General features: G+C 37.3%; 1 long non-coding RNA gene across 1 annotated transcript; it reads left to right on the top strand.

Annotated features, from left to right (window-relative positions):
* Positions 1-254: 254 nt before the first annotated feature.
* LOC146460658 (uncharacterized) lies at positions 255-4,065 on the top strand. Its single transcript, XR_014857582.1, has 6 exons — positions 255-363; positions 899-988; positions 1,936-2,171; positions 2,702-2,807; positions 3,307-3,358; positions 3,488-4,065. It is a non-coding gene; the product is annotated as an uncharacterized LOC146460658 (long non-coding RNA).
* Positions 4,066-14,099: the final 10,034 nt, after the last annotated feature.

Genomic DNA, 14,099 nt, shown 5'->3' with positions numbered 1-14,099 from the left:
CTCTAAAAAGCGCCAAAATATGAAGCAATGTATGGGATTTTGTTCCTAAATTGAAACTTAATTATCTCTGAAAAATTCATGGTTACCCCCAATTTTCTTTCCAGATACCAAAAGCGTTTGCTAAGTTCTGCTTTCTCCGTATAGTTTTAAACCGCGCAAAAAATATTCCTGTATTAGCAGGCACCACCCGTAGGAAACCCGAGTATCTCGAGATGCGCAGAACGTATGCGCAGTAACAATAGTAGGCACCGTCCTTAAATACATCGTGTTTCTTCGAGACAAAAAATGCAACTCAGGCTGGATACACAAAAATCAGGCAAGACGACAACTTGGAAGAAAAGCAACTGTTGGAAAGTTGTAAAGGTACTGAATATCCTCGTCTTTTCGTAACAAAACTGAATATTTACCAAGCAGTTAAGAGTGATATAGTGAAAGGTTTATTTTTGTTTGTTTGTTTTTTTTTGTGTGTGTGTTTGTTTCATCTCTTTATCCTTATCCAATTTGGAAATCCGGATCTGAAAAAATGCTTTCTTGTGTGGGGCGGGACAGGATAAATTCATCGTAAAATAAATGCAAGTTGAATAAATCAGGGAGTGGAAGCTTCTAGGGCTTAAAGACATCATCTTGATCATCGCCAGAAGCCCTTAGAACGCTTGTTGAATTTGGATTAATTCGTTTTCTAAAAATACACGAAACAGTGTGGCCTCAGCGTTCCGACGACGATACCCCCTCCCCCCCCCCCCACCTCAACAATGTTGATCAACAGACGAGAAGTAACATTGTCAAGAGAGGGGAGAGGGATGATTCTCGAAGAATTGCTCTTCCCAACCAACAAACTCGAAAACTATTCCCATGACGTTTGTCGTGCATTGTAAACTTCATGTTGTTTCTTGCTTAGATATTGAGGAAGGGTCCAAGATCTCTTCTGACGAAAAAGCAGACCAGAATTCGAAGGTGGTTTCCTGTTCATCAAAGAACAAAAACCAAGGTAAGAATCAATCGATTCGTTTGTATAGAAGAGATAAGAACCCTTACCGAAGGGCTGCTAAAGATTTTCTGATGCGAAAACGTAACCCTCCACGTTAAATGGTGACTAAATCTTTAAACATACATACAGACACTTTATTTGGTAACGCAGGTTTACAATCTGGCAGCCAGAGGCTGATGTGGACCTGCCTTATGTAAACTATCGAATTTACAAAGAAAATAATAAGAAAAAAATATGTAACAAATTGTGTGCGCATGTGTGTTACATATGTGTGATTAAAAAAAAAAGGAGATAGATTATTACATGTAAGAATAAAAATGAAGTCAATAATAATAAAAGGAGTCATTCTTTTTTATAATGAGGGAACCTTCTTTATCGAAGCTAAAGTCATTGATGGTTTTGTGTATTTGCTTAAGTTGTTTTTTGAAGGTGTTGATGTTATCCCAGTTCTTGACTTTGCCTGGGATAGCATTCCATATCTGATCATAGTACCTCTGCGCTTAAGAGAAAGTCTTCCTATTTCTTTATTAGGCCTATCTAGTTCAAGTTGTTTTTGTTCGTCTGGTCTTATGCTTTGTCTCTCTCAATACAATCAACTCTTTTATCTGTGTTGGAGCCGCGAAGTGATATACTTGATGGATGTGTTTAAGAATTAGTCTTTTGTATGTGTACAGAAAATGATAGCAAGTTTGGCAACGGCTAAGGTCGCCAGGGTTAAAATTTAGTTGCCATGGCACCAAAAGTGCTCGCAACTTGGAGGGTTGAATTGTGTTAGCAAAGCTCAGTACCTGCATTTTGCGCTGATTTAGTTTCTGAAAATTGTCCAGGTCTATGTCTTCCGAGGTTTTTGCAAAGATTAGCCGATCGAAGACAATGCAAAGATTGCACACCATTTTCGAAGATATACACTGAAATATTTGCCTTGGTTTTCTTCGTGTTTTGAACAGAAGAGATTTCAACAGCATCACAACTCGTGGAACATGTTCTAGATTGGATGAACACTCGTAAGGAGAATTCAAAATTCGTGCAAGCTAAAGAATTCCTACACAGCGAGATGTTTGGTTGGATCAAGCTGGGAGCCATTCATTATCTTTCCTGATCGCGATGATAACTATGATAGCTTGCACAGTAAAGTGGTTTAACATCAAGATTACAAAAGAGGAACCAATTCATTGCGAGACAGGTATCCGTGCGTCTACTATACGTACAGCACAATAGGGACCTTAAGCAACCACAGAGGCAACGCCAACGAAAACCTTATTTGAAAATAAAAATTCACGTTATTTGCACTATCTAGTGACTATTCCAACTTCTTCAACTTTACAATATAACTGAACTATCCATGAATTGTAGTCTTGCTACCCACTCGAATAAGCCGTTTGCGGACTGACAGAGTTCCTTGTCTGCAAAGATAACGTTTTACAAACATGACTAATAAGGAATTGATTTCTATTGCTTCATCCTCAATAGATTTGTCTTGGGTGGTCATTGGAAAGTCAGGGGTTTTTTTGTTTCATAAGAAGTAGCTCTGTTAAAGTAATTTTATTTTTACTCTTAGCAATATTAACCTGTTCATCATTTCGTCACGGTGCGCAACCAACCGACGGGGAAGATTGGGGCGGAGTGGAGAGTGACCACTTATTAATTAACTTTCTCGTTTTTCGTGTTTTCACCGGCGCTTGAGTGAAATTTCTTTTTCTTTCTTTTTTTTAGCATTTACTCCTGAACAACTTATAAATGCAGTCCAGTTCGCTACACAGTTTGCAATGTGGATGGGTTTTCTATCTCTACTCATTGAAATATTAGGGACAATTACCAGGTACAAAAGCTACTATCTCCAGCTCGTTTTTTACGCTCGATTGTATTTCTGGTGCCCGATAATCTAAAAGCCATGGTTATTCCGTGTGAGTTATTTATGCCAATTTCCTCCACTCAAGAAAATATCAAAACACTGCTTTCTGATAAAAAGTGAAAAAACACGGAAGGCGTGCCGTTGAATCATAAAGGAACAAAGATGGCTTATATGAGGGAAGATCGAGACATTACGGACGACAAACGTAGATAATGCTGAAGATGCAGAGCTTTTTCAACATAATCAATTATTTTCTTATCGAAACGCCGTGAATCCCATCAAAGAATTTTAAAACTGACTGTTTGAAGGCGCTCAAATAAAAAAATGCCTTTCCAAGTAATATATTCTACAGAAACTCCGAGTCTTCGACAGGAGTCGGCTGACCCATGAGCTTTCTGCAGTTAAAGGCTGGATTCTCTAAACACTTTTTCACTTTTTGATAGCACTGACTTGTTTGAAATTTTAGATGCCTGTTGGAGCGGTGTAGTAGGCGTTCAAAGCTGTGGCAGTTGTTACAGGTTGGATTCTCTAAACACTTATTCATTTTTTGATAGCACTGACTTGTTGTTTGAAATTTTAGATACCTGTTGGAGCAGTGTGAGTGTTTTGAAATTTCGTCCTTGCTTGTGACTTTTTATGTCTTGCAGAAAAATACTTAAACATTGCTGGATGCAATCATCCAACCCAAGTGTCTAGCAACCTGCCAAGTGAATGGCTATCGTGCTGGGTAGAAGCCAAATGTTCCAATACCGTGACGTCCGAAACCTTTAGAGATATTGAGACGATGCAAAGGAAAAGGGGACCGTGCAAGCTTGGAGTGGCTATCAAAGCGCACTAGCAATTTTATGTTTGCCTGAAAAACTACCATGGGAAGTTCTTTCAAAGTGTTCAGCGTGGGGAGTTTCCCATAAAGAACCTTTTTTAGCTCTCTCTGTAGTATCTTCAACGATTTGCTTCCAGAACTTTATGCTCGATTGTGCTATAATTTTTGACCAACCCCCATAACTTGAAATGAAACCGGAAATCGTTAAGATCCGACAAAACTATTTCAATTGTATTGAAAGCGCGTACAATGTAACGGAGGCAATAATGAAGTTTTTCTGAAGGCAGGACTGTCACAGCTTATCAACTTTTACTTTAAAAGGGGCTAATAACATGGTTATAACGCAGTGCAACATGCACCTGTTCAAAATATCTATTAATAAATTATTTTGTATGAAAAACGTTGGATTCGTTTGTTTGTTCCTTTTTTGGTTTTAATAAAATAGCGTTAATTGATTAACGTCCACCTTAACGTCCCAAGCCCACAGTAGCACAAAAAATTGATTCTGGCACTGTCACTAGCTTAAATAAAGCCCTGAAACTACTATAAATCACTTTTGTTTTTTGTTTACGGTTTAACACTTTTCTCGTCCAAATGGATCATTTCTTTGTTGCTGGTGTTATGACGTAAGGGGTTACTTATCAGTTCTGAAATGCAGCCTTCTGTATCTTGGACCACCTTGTACACTACCCCAGCAGTTGAATGATTTCAATTACAATCTACGAAGTCTCACCACCGTCCTGATTGGTTATCGTTTTCTCCAAATTTGTCGTCATCCGCTCCTCAGCCGCGGCCTGTACTTGTGTATAACCACTGTTAATGTCCTTTGACATTTATTTTTGACATTTGACATTTATTTTAGCTATATAGTAAATAGCCTACTGTAGCTACCGCTACTTTACCTACAATACAATACAATACAATACAATACAATACAATACAATACAATACAATACAATACAATACAATACAACTCCTTTTATTTAAACACAATAAAAGTTAAAGCTGTTGCTTATGGGGTCGTTTTATAAAATTAAAAAGACAAAAACGTTAATCTAAGTACTAGAACAGCCTACTTTACTTAATATACTTTACTTGCTTGGCCTTAGTGCACTTTTCTTGCTTGGTGCAAATTGGTGTAAAATGCTTTAAATCTGTTACTTGATAAAGTTTTTGCATGTTTGTATTTGTAAGTTCTTGTTACTTTTACTTTTTTTAAAGTGTTCCTGTATTAATTCGTCTTGTCCCGCCTCGATTAGTTTTATCTATTTGCGGGACAAGCCATTCATTCTGTTGTTTTTCAAATAAATTGGTGGTGGTGGTGGTGCACTTGACTTGCGTGGCCTTACTTTACTTGCTTGGTCTATACTTTCACTGCACGAAAAAAACGGATTTAATCAACTTTGTAACAGGAGCAAATCTGTAGGAAATCGAGGGCTCTAAATTTGACACAAATTTGCCTTTGATACAAATGTTACGCAAATAAACAAATTTGCTTCTGCTCAATTTGTGTCAAGTATGGCTTAATCAGATATTTTCTTGGAATTTGTAAATAAAGATAGGTAAATATAGATATATCTCACATGGAGATAGCACCACTTAGCGTCCACCACAGTAATATTTGTGTCACGCTTTTCAACGAGATCCTAAGTGATTCAGATCATAGGCCACGGGCATTATTGCCGCCTTCACATCATGCCTGCAAATATTCGCTCCGACGAACACGCAATTTTGACATTCCAAAAATAAACACGAAACTTGCAAGAAATAGTTTTATTATTGAGTCATGTTTTAATATAAATACTGTATGAATTAATTTTAGATCTTGTAAATAGCTTTTCGAACCAAATCGAACTTAATAGCAATTTATTACATGGCATTATTATATATTTAGGTAATTTTTATTACTTACAATTTAACGGTACGCAATTCAGCCCTCGGCTGCCATGTATTGTTTTCAATAAAATCTTTTATCTTTATCTTTTATCTTTTATCTTATACGAATACCATACATATTTGCTTCAGATCTGCTTACTATACCAAAGTTGAATATTTAACAGCATAATAAATAAGATATTAACCACGATGCAAAACTGAACATTTCCGTTTAGTCTATTCACATTTGCTTCAGGAGAAAATATGCTAACGTATTTTTTTGCACTGCTAGTCAAATAAGTGACCATGCCTGCATAACACTCACGTTTGCTGTAGGAGCAAACCTATTAATTTGCACTTGTTTTGCTTTCTAAATCAGTAAATTTGCATCATATCTGTGTATCTGTGTTTCCTAATAAGTTAATAAAACTTGCTAGCCATGAATTATCCAAACCTTTCTCATACATCTACAATCAGTCAATCATACAAGGTATTGTGCCTAATGTACCTAAAGTTTCAAGAGTAACTCCAATATTCAAATCTGGGGATGCAACAGATCCTGCAAATTATAGACCCATAGCAGTTTTATCACCATTTAGCAAAATCCTAGAAAAAATTGTCAATGATCAGCTCATCTCATTTATAGATAAATACAATATTTTGTTCAAATACCAGTTTGGGTTTAGAAAAGACCATTCCACTGAGCTTGCTATTCTAGAAATAACTGACAGTCTTAAAACCTCAATTGATAACAATGTCATAACATGCGGGGTCTTTCCAGATTTCTCCAAAGCTTTTGATACTGTCAACCATGAGATACTGTTCAGGAAATTACATAAATATGGGATACGTGGAAAGGCTTTAGATTGGTTCACAAGTTACCTTACTAACAGAACTCAATATGTGAAACAAGGTAATTTTGAGTCTTATTTTCTCCAGATTGTTTGTGGAGTCCCTCAGGGATCAACCCTTGGACCATTATCATTTCTTCTTTACATAAATGATCTTGCTAACTCTTCAGACATGCTTTCTTTTCGACTTTTTGCTGATGATGCTAATATATTCTATTCCACTAAAACATCAAAAGATCTCGAGGCAGTCATGAACTCAGAACTTCAGAAAGTAATTAACTATTACAATCTCAATAAGTTGTCTATTAACATGAAGAAAACAAACTTTATGATAATAACATCTCCACAGAAGCCAACTATACACAATATTAACATTTTAAACATTGATCGCAAAACTTGCATTAAATATTTGGGCATTTATTTAGATGAGCATTTGAACTGGAAAACTCAAATAGCACATGTACAAGGCAAACCTTGGAGTCCTCTACCAACTAAGGAATCACCTGAATTTAAAGATGTTAAGACAACTGTATTATGCACTTATTTACCCTTATCTTCATTACGGTGCAATGTGTTGGGGCAACACGTATCAGACTAATTTAAATAAGATCAGCACTAAACAAAATAGAAACATGCATACCTAGTATTTTTTTTTTTGCCAGCAAACAAGAACCCTCTTCCCCATATTACCAAATCCTTGAAATTTTAAAATTTGAAAATGTTGTTAGATTCAAAATCTGCTCACTGGCATTTAAATTATATAACAATCCATCAACTGTTCCAGCAATCTTCCATAAATTTTTAATACCTACAACAACTGTTCACTCCTATAACACCAGAAATGCCGCCAAACTTAATTTCCACCGACTACAAGTTAGAACTAACATAGGCAAATTTACTTTTAAGTACTCTGCTTCTGTCATGTGGGAAACTGTCCCCATGACATTGAAAAAAAAAAACATTTAACAGGTTTAAGAAACTTTATAAGGCCCACCTGATGTCTTGTCAATCAAATAATATATGTTCTGTTTAATGATCAAATATAATAGTATGTAGCTATCTAATAATAATAATAATAATAATAATAATAATGATAATAATAGAGTTAAAAATATTAATAATAATAATAATAATAATAATAATAATAATAATTGTCTGCTTATATTTTGATGTTTGTTGTTGTCGCTGCTGTTGCTGCTGATGATGTGTTGTCCTTTTCCTTTACTTTTGTTTGTTGTTGTTGTGGGTTGTTTGTATGTTGCTTGCTTTTTTGTGTGTGTGCTTTTTTTTGTTTTTATTTATTTTTCGCTTTGTTCTTCTTTTATTAAGCTTGCCCTGTTTAGATCTCTTGCTCGGTTCAGTATATCTTTAACATACCTTAATTTACACAAATGCGATTCTCTTCTCCTGTACATTAATCCTAGGCTCTATAAACATCTCCTACATCTTCTAATATTCAATAAAGCTCAGTGTCATTTCCTTGTTTACTTTAAAGTAGGTGGTGGTCAACTAGAGAGCCTTTGCTACTTTGACCACCACACACATTTTATAATTTGTACTGTATTTATTTTTATCTTGTAATTATCTGTTGTAATACTTTACTTTCTATGTTAATGTTGGGTAAATAGTGTGGAATAAATGAACCTTGAACCTTGAACCTTGTTTGCTGTTGGAGCAAAGTTGTTAATTTTTTTATTTATTTATTTGCAACACAACAATATACATGAAGAACAAAATCAACTTGTAACAATACAGCATACTATACAAAAGCCACTAACAAAAAGAAAATATGTGTATATATGTATAGAGATTACAACTATTAAGAGGGGGGGGGGGGGGGTTACTAACAAACAGAAGAGCAGTTTTCAAGTTTCCATGGCCATTCAATTTTCCTCTGTAATTCTACTGAGCTGGGTGTCTTAAAAAGATAGATAGTATAGATAATATTTTGTGTATAATAGGAGAATATCTAGTCTGCATTCTTGGGCGTTCGTCAGTTTGCATTTTTTATCTTTTATATGGAATAGAATCTGTTCATTCAGGGTAGTAAGTTTTAAGTTACTCACATTATTGAACCATTTCAAGATAGTGTAGATTGAGGACGTAATAGGACAGTTCAACCAGGTGTGAAGTATAGAGTCTTGACTTGAACATTGAGTGCATTGATCGTCGGCTGTAATTTTAAATCTTTTCAGTTCTCGCTTGGTAACAGTTATCCTATGCAGAAGCTTAAACAAAAATTGCCTTAATTTATTTTCTTTAGTTATTTTGTATTATTTTGTATATCTTTTGAAAGTTGGCCTTCCAGGAGACAAACGAATCAGGGAAAAGTTGTTTCCAAGCTTTCACACCTATAGGCACATTGATACAGTTCTCATTAAAAAATTTGTAATAATGTTTGCATCTCATTTTAACCAAGGAAAACGAAAGGTTTTGAGTTAACTGAAATATATCCTCCGTTTTGAAGAGATCTTCAGGCGAGATTTGCGTTTTATATGCATTACGTTTAAGCTCACTGGGAATAGCAGCAATCATTTGAAAATACTGCAAAAAGTTAATTTCTAAATCAAATTTATCCCGAAATTCCTGTAGAGACAAAAATTTCCCGTGTTCATTTAGCAAATCTTGCACCAAACAGATTCCTTTTTCAAACCATGTTTTCGAAAACAATGTTTTCCCGTCGATCTTTATTTCCCTATTATGGTCTCCATCATACATATTAACAAGTTCCTGAAAGTATTCTAGCAATTCTTTATAGGACAGGGGAAAACTTGAATCCATGCATTTTGTATCATAATTACAATTCAGTAAAAAGGTTAGGCCACCATATCAAGTTGTTAATTTGCACGTGCTTTGTTAATATTCAGATAATCATGCCGGTACGACAGTCTTCAGTTTTTGGGTGTTGCAGTGAGACGTACTTCATGTATACCAAAAGCTAGTGTTAGCTAATTCCCAACCACTGCTATTTTGTTTGTGCCATTAATATTTTTAAAATTAACTCAAATTGTTCACAAAATGGAATTAAATTATCGCTTCAAGCAATGAATGATGTGATGATGGTGTATGCTTATCCACGGCTAATGGGACACTAATGGGGTGAGAATTGCAAAAATATGATGCATGGCACTCAATTGATATTTCCCATTTCTGCTTTAATTATTTAATGAATTTTTTATATTTCTGCCATGTTGGTGTACCCCCAAAAAAGAACATTTGGTTACACAAAAATTCAAGTCAACTCTCAGAGGAGAAAACAAAAATTGTTGTTTCTGTTACACTAACATGACTGCCTTAACATCACCCTTAATCAAGAGACGATGAAGGTCCTCTCTTGCCTTAATCCATCAGTAGTAATTTTGGACGTTTAATTTGCCTCATTATTGGCTTTATATGTCATCTTTTGTCTCAAAGATGAAATTTGTGAGCTATTTATAAATTTGAAGAAATCTCTAGAAAGTGGAATGTTCCTGTCTGATTACCATTAAAATCTATTCTCATCACCTCAGGAGTTGAATAAGCATTTATATTACAAAGAAACATTTGATGCTGATCACTGTAAGGGCATAAAGGGTTAAGGTTAGTGTAAATTTTTCTGCGGTGTATAATGTCTGGGAAATTTCGCAGTGTTCCCTTGACATCCCTGGATTGCATAATTGAGAAATGGTCATGGAATTAAATGACAAATTCAATTGATGCCTTGTTTTAATGTCGTTACTGTTATAGTACAGAACTGCAAACCAGATGTTAATGGTAACTTACTCGTTTAGAAAATGTAAAGAAACGTTGAATATATCCAGAGTTTTCGTTGTCGTTGTGCAAGGATGAAAAGACGAGAGAATCTGGGAAATAGTCATTTCGCACAGCATTGTGACGTCCTTCGGCGGGAAGGTACGCTTATGTTAATGAGTGTTCGCAGTCGTGTGATGTTACATTCATGTGGCGTAGTTATTTTCGATATTTGAACCGTCTGGTGGTTGAAGGACATCATTAAGTCCCGATACCCGCAAGTCACTGGCACCTTTCAAAGAACTGAGACGTGTCTTCCTTCCTTCCATCGTTGAAAGCGCTTTTGGGCGCTATTGTTTTGGCGATGGCTGGTGGATCGATCCAGACGGAAGGTTTATCAGCAACTCTTCAATATTCCTGTCCATCGTTATCTTTAGTTTAGCCGGTATTGCCGTGAGTTGTGGCCCATTTGCCAAGCTATGTCAAATCAGATTTGGGAAATGAAGAGTTGCTTTTAGACTTGTAATATTTTTCTTTGACCGCGGGACTGTGTGTTCCGCATCGAAAAAACTCCGTCATTACCCACAATGCAAAGAGAACCTTCATTCTGTACCACAGTCCTTCAGCCTCGCGTGCGAAACCATCTAATGCACTCCATCTCGCATAGAAATGGATAATTTTCCTTTTGGTCAACCAAATTTCAATGAAAATTGGCTCTCCTGTTTTTCTTCTCAACCTCTCCAAACGCTTGGACGAAAAAAAATCTAACAAAGAAAACTCGACAAATAAAAGAGTAAATTGGCGAGAGAGAGACCCTGGTTACCCGCAGAATTTAATACAATAACAACAGAGTCCCGGGTGCCAGAAAGTTGCAAAAAGTTGAATATTTAGAGGGAGTAAAAGTCCTAGCAAGATTTCCTTAGGTAAAACTGCAGAAAGAAAATTACCGGTGCAATCAAACACGAGTCTGAAATACTTGTTTATTCTGTAAGCCGTAGGCAATCTCTAACGCATGCTGATTCCATTTTCAATGTTTTTACTTGACTCTGACGAAGGCAAAGTCAAATACTCACCCCTATATGGACGGGAAAGCAAAGTGACGATTTTGGTAGGTCGCCATTTTCAATCAGGAATGTTGCCTTTCGAAAGAGCGTTCAAAAAAACTTGATTGGGACACATTTTTGTTAGAAATTGGCGACCTAACCAAAAGTGCACTTTTTTGGCAGGCCTACCCTACCCCCCTCAGAAGACGTTCTATGATTCTGGTCCCACGAGAGGCACAAAACCTATCCCAAAGTATGTTTTCTTGCATGCTGATTCCATTTTCAATGTTTTTACTTGACTCTGACGAAGGCAAAGTCAAATACTCACCCCTACATGGACGGGAAAGCAAAGTGACGATTTTGGTAGGTCGCCATTTTCAATCAGGAATGTTGCCTTTCGAAAGAGCGTTCAAAAAAACTTGATTGGGACACATTTTTGTTAGAAATTGGCGACCTAACCAAAAGTGCACTTTTTTGGCAGGCCTACCCTACCCCCCTCAGAAGACGTTCTATGATTCTGGTCCCACGAGAGGCACAAAACCTATCCCAAAGTATGTTTTCTTGCATGCTGATTCCATTTTCAATGTTTTTACTTGACTCTGACGAAGGCAAAGTCAAATACTCACCCCTACATGGACGGGAAAGCAAAGTGACGATTTTGGTAGGTCGCCATTTTCAATCAGGAATGTTGCCTTTCGAAAGAGCGTTCAAAAAAACTTGATTGGGACACATTTTTGTTAGAAATTGGCGACCTAACCAAAAGTGCACTTTTTTGGCAGGCCTACCCTACCCCCCTCAGAAGACGTTCTATGATTCTGGTCCCACGAGAGGCACAAAACCTATCCCAAAGTATGTTTTCTTGCATGCTGATTCCATTTTCAATGTTTTTACTTGACTCTGACGAAGGCAAAGTCAAATACTCACCCCTACATGGACGGGAAAGCAAAGTGACGATTTTGGTAGGTCGCCATTTTCAATCAGGAATGTTGCCTTTCGAAAGAGCGTTCAAAAAAACTTGATTGGGACACATTTTTGTTAGAAATTGGCGACCTAACCAAAAGTGCACTTTTTTGGCAGGCCTACCCTACCCCCCTCAGAAGACGTTCTATGATTCTGGTCCCACGAGAGGCACAAAACCTATCCCAAAGTATGTTTTCTTGCATGCTGATTCCATTTTCAATGTTTTTACTTGACTCTGACGAAGGCAAAGTCAAATACTCACCCCTACATGGACGGGAAAGCAAAGTGACGATTTTGGTAGGTCGCCATTTTCAATCAGGAATGTTGCCTTTCGAAAGAGCGTTCAAAAAAACTTGATTGGGACACATTTTTGTTAGAAATTGGCGACCTAACCAAAAGTGCACTTTTTTGGCAGGCCTACCCTACCCCCCTCAGAAGACGTTCTATGATTCTGGTCCCACGAGAGGCACAAAACCTATCCCAAAGTATGTTTTCTTGCATGCTGATTCCATTTTCAATGTTTTTACTTGACTCTGACGAAGGCAAAGTCAAATACTCACCCCTACATGGACGGGAAAGCAAAGTGACGATTTTGGTAGGTCGCCATTTTCAATCAGGAATGTTGCCTTTCGAAAGAGCGTTCAAAAAAACTTGATTGGGACACATTTTTGTTAGAAATTGGCGACCTAACCAAAAGTGCACTTTTTTGGCAGGCCTACCCTACCCCCCTCAGAAGACGTTCTATGATTCTGGTCCCACGAGAGGCACAAAACCTATCCCAAAGTATGTTTTCTTGCATGCTGATTCCATTTTCAATGTTTTTACTTGACTCTGACGAAGGCAAAGTCAAATACTCACCCCTACATGGACGGGAAAGCAAAGTGACGATTTTGGTAGGTCGCCATTTTCAATCAGGAATGTTGCCTTTCGAAAGAGCGTTCAAAAAAACTTGATTGGGACACATTTTTGTTAGAAATTGGCGACCTAACCAAAAGTGCACTTTTTTGGCAGGCCTACCCTACCCCCCTCAGAAGACGTTCTATGATTCTGGTCCCACGAGAGGCACAAAACCTATCCCAAAGTATGTTTTCTTGCATGCTGATTCCATTTTCAATGTTTTTACTTGACTCTGACGAAGGCAAAGTCAAATACTCACCCCTACATGGACGGGAAAGCAAAGTGACGATTTTGGTAGGTCGCCATTTTCAATCAGGAATGTTGCCTTTCGAAAGAGCGTTCAAAAAAACTTGATTGGGACACATTTTTGTTAGAAATTGGCGACCTAACCAAAAGTGCACTTTTTTGGCAGGCCTACCCTACCCCCCTCAGAAGACGTTCTATGATTCTGGTCCCACGAGAGGCACAAAACCTATCCCAAAGTATGTTTTCTTGCATGCTGATTCCATTTTCAATGTTTTTACTTGACTCTGACGAAGGCAAAGTCAAATACTCACCCCTACATGGACGGGAAAGCAAAGTGACGATTTTGGTAGGTCGCCATTTTCAATCAGGAATGTTGCCTTTCGAAAGAGCGTTCAAAAAAACTTGATTGGGACACATTTTTGTTAGAAATTGGCGACCTAACCAAAAGTGCACTTTTTTGGCAGGCCTACCCTACCCCCCTCAGAAGACGTTCTATGATTCTGGTCCCACGAGAGGCACAAAACCTATCCCAAAGTATGTTTTCTTGCATGCTGATTCCATTTTCAATGTTTTTACTTGACTCTGACGAAGGCAAAGTCAAATACTCACCCCTACATGGACGGGAAAGCAAAGTGACGATTTTGGTAGGTCGCCATTTTCAATCAGGAATGTTGCCTTTCGAAAGAGCGTTCAAAAAAACTTGATTGGGACACATTTTTGTTAGAAATTGGCGACCTAACCAAAAGTGCACTTTTTTGGCAGGCCTACCCTACCCCCCTCAGAAGACGTTCTATGATTCTGGTCCCACGAGAGGCACAAAACCTATCCCAAAGTA

This window comes from Pavona decussata, unplaced genomic scaffold, assembly GCF_977016875.1.
Source record: "Pavona decussata unplaced genomic scaffold, jaPavDecu1.1 SCAFFOLD_208, whole genome shotgun sequence".
NCBI lineage: Eukaryota > Metazoa > Cnidaria > Anthozoa > Scleractinia > Agariciidae > Pavona > Pavona decussata.
This window is presented reverse-complemented; position numbering and strand designations above follow the sequence as displayed.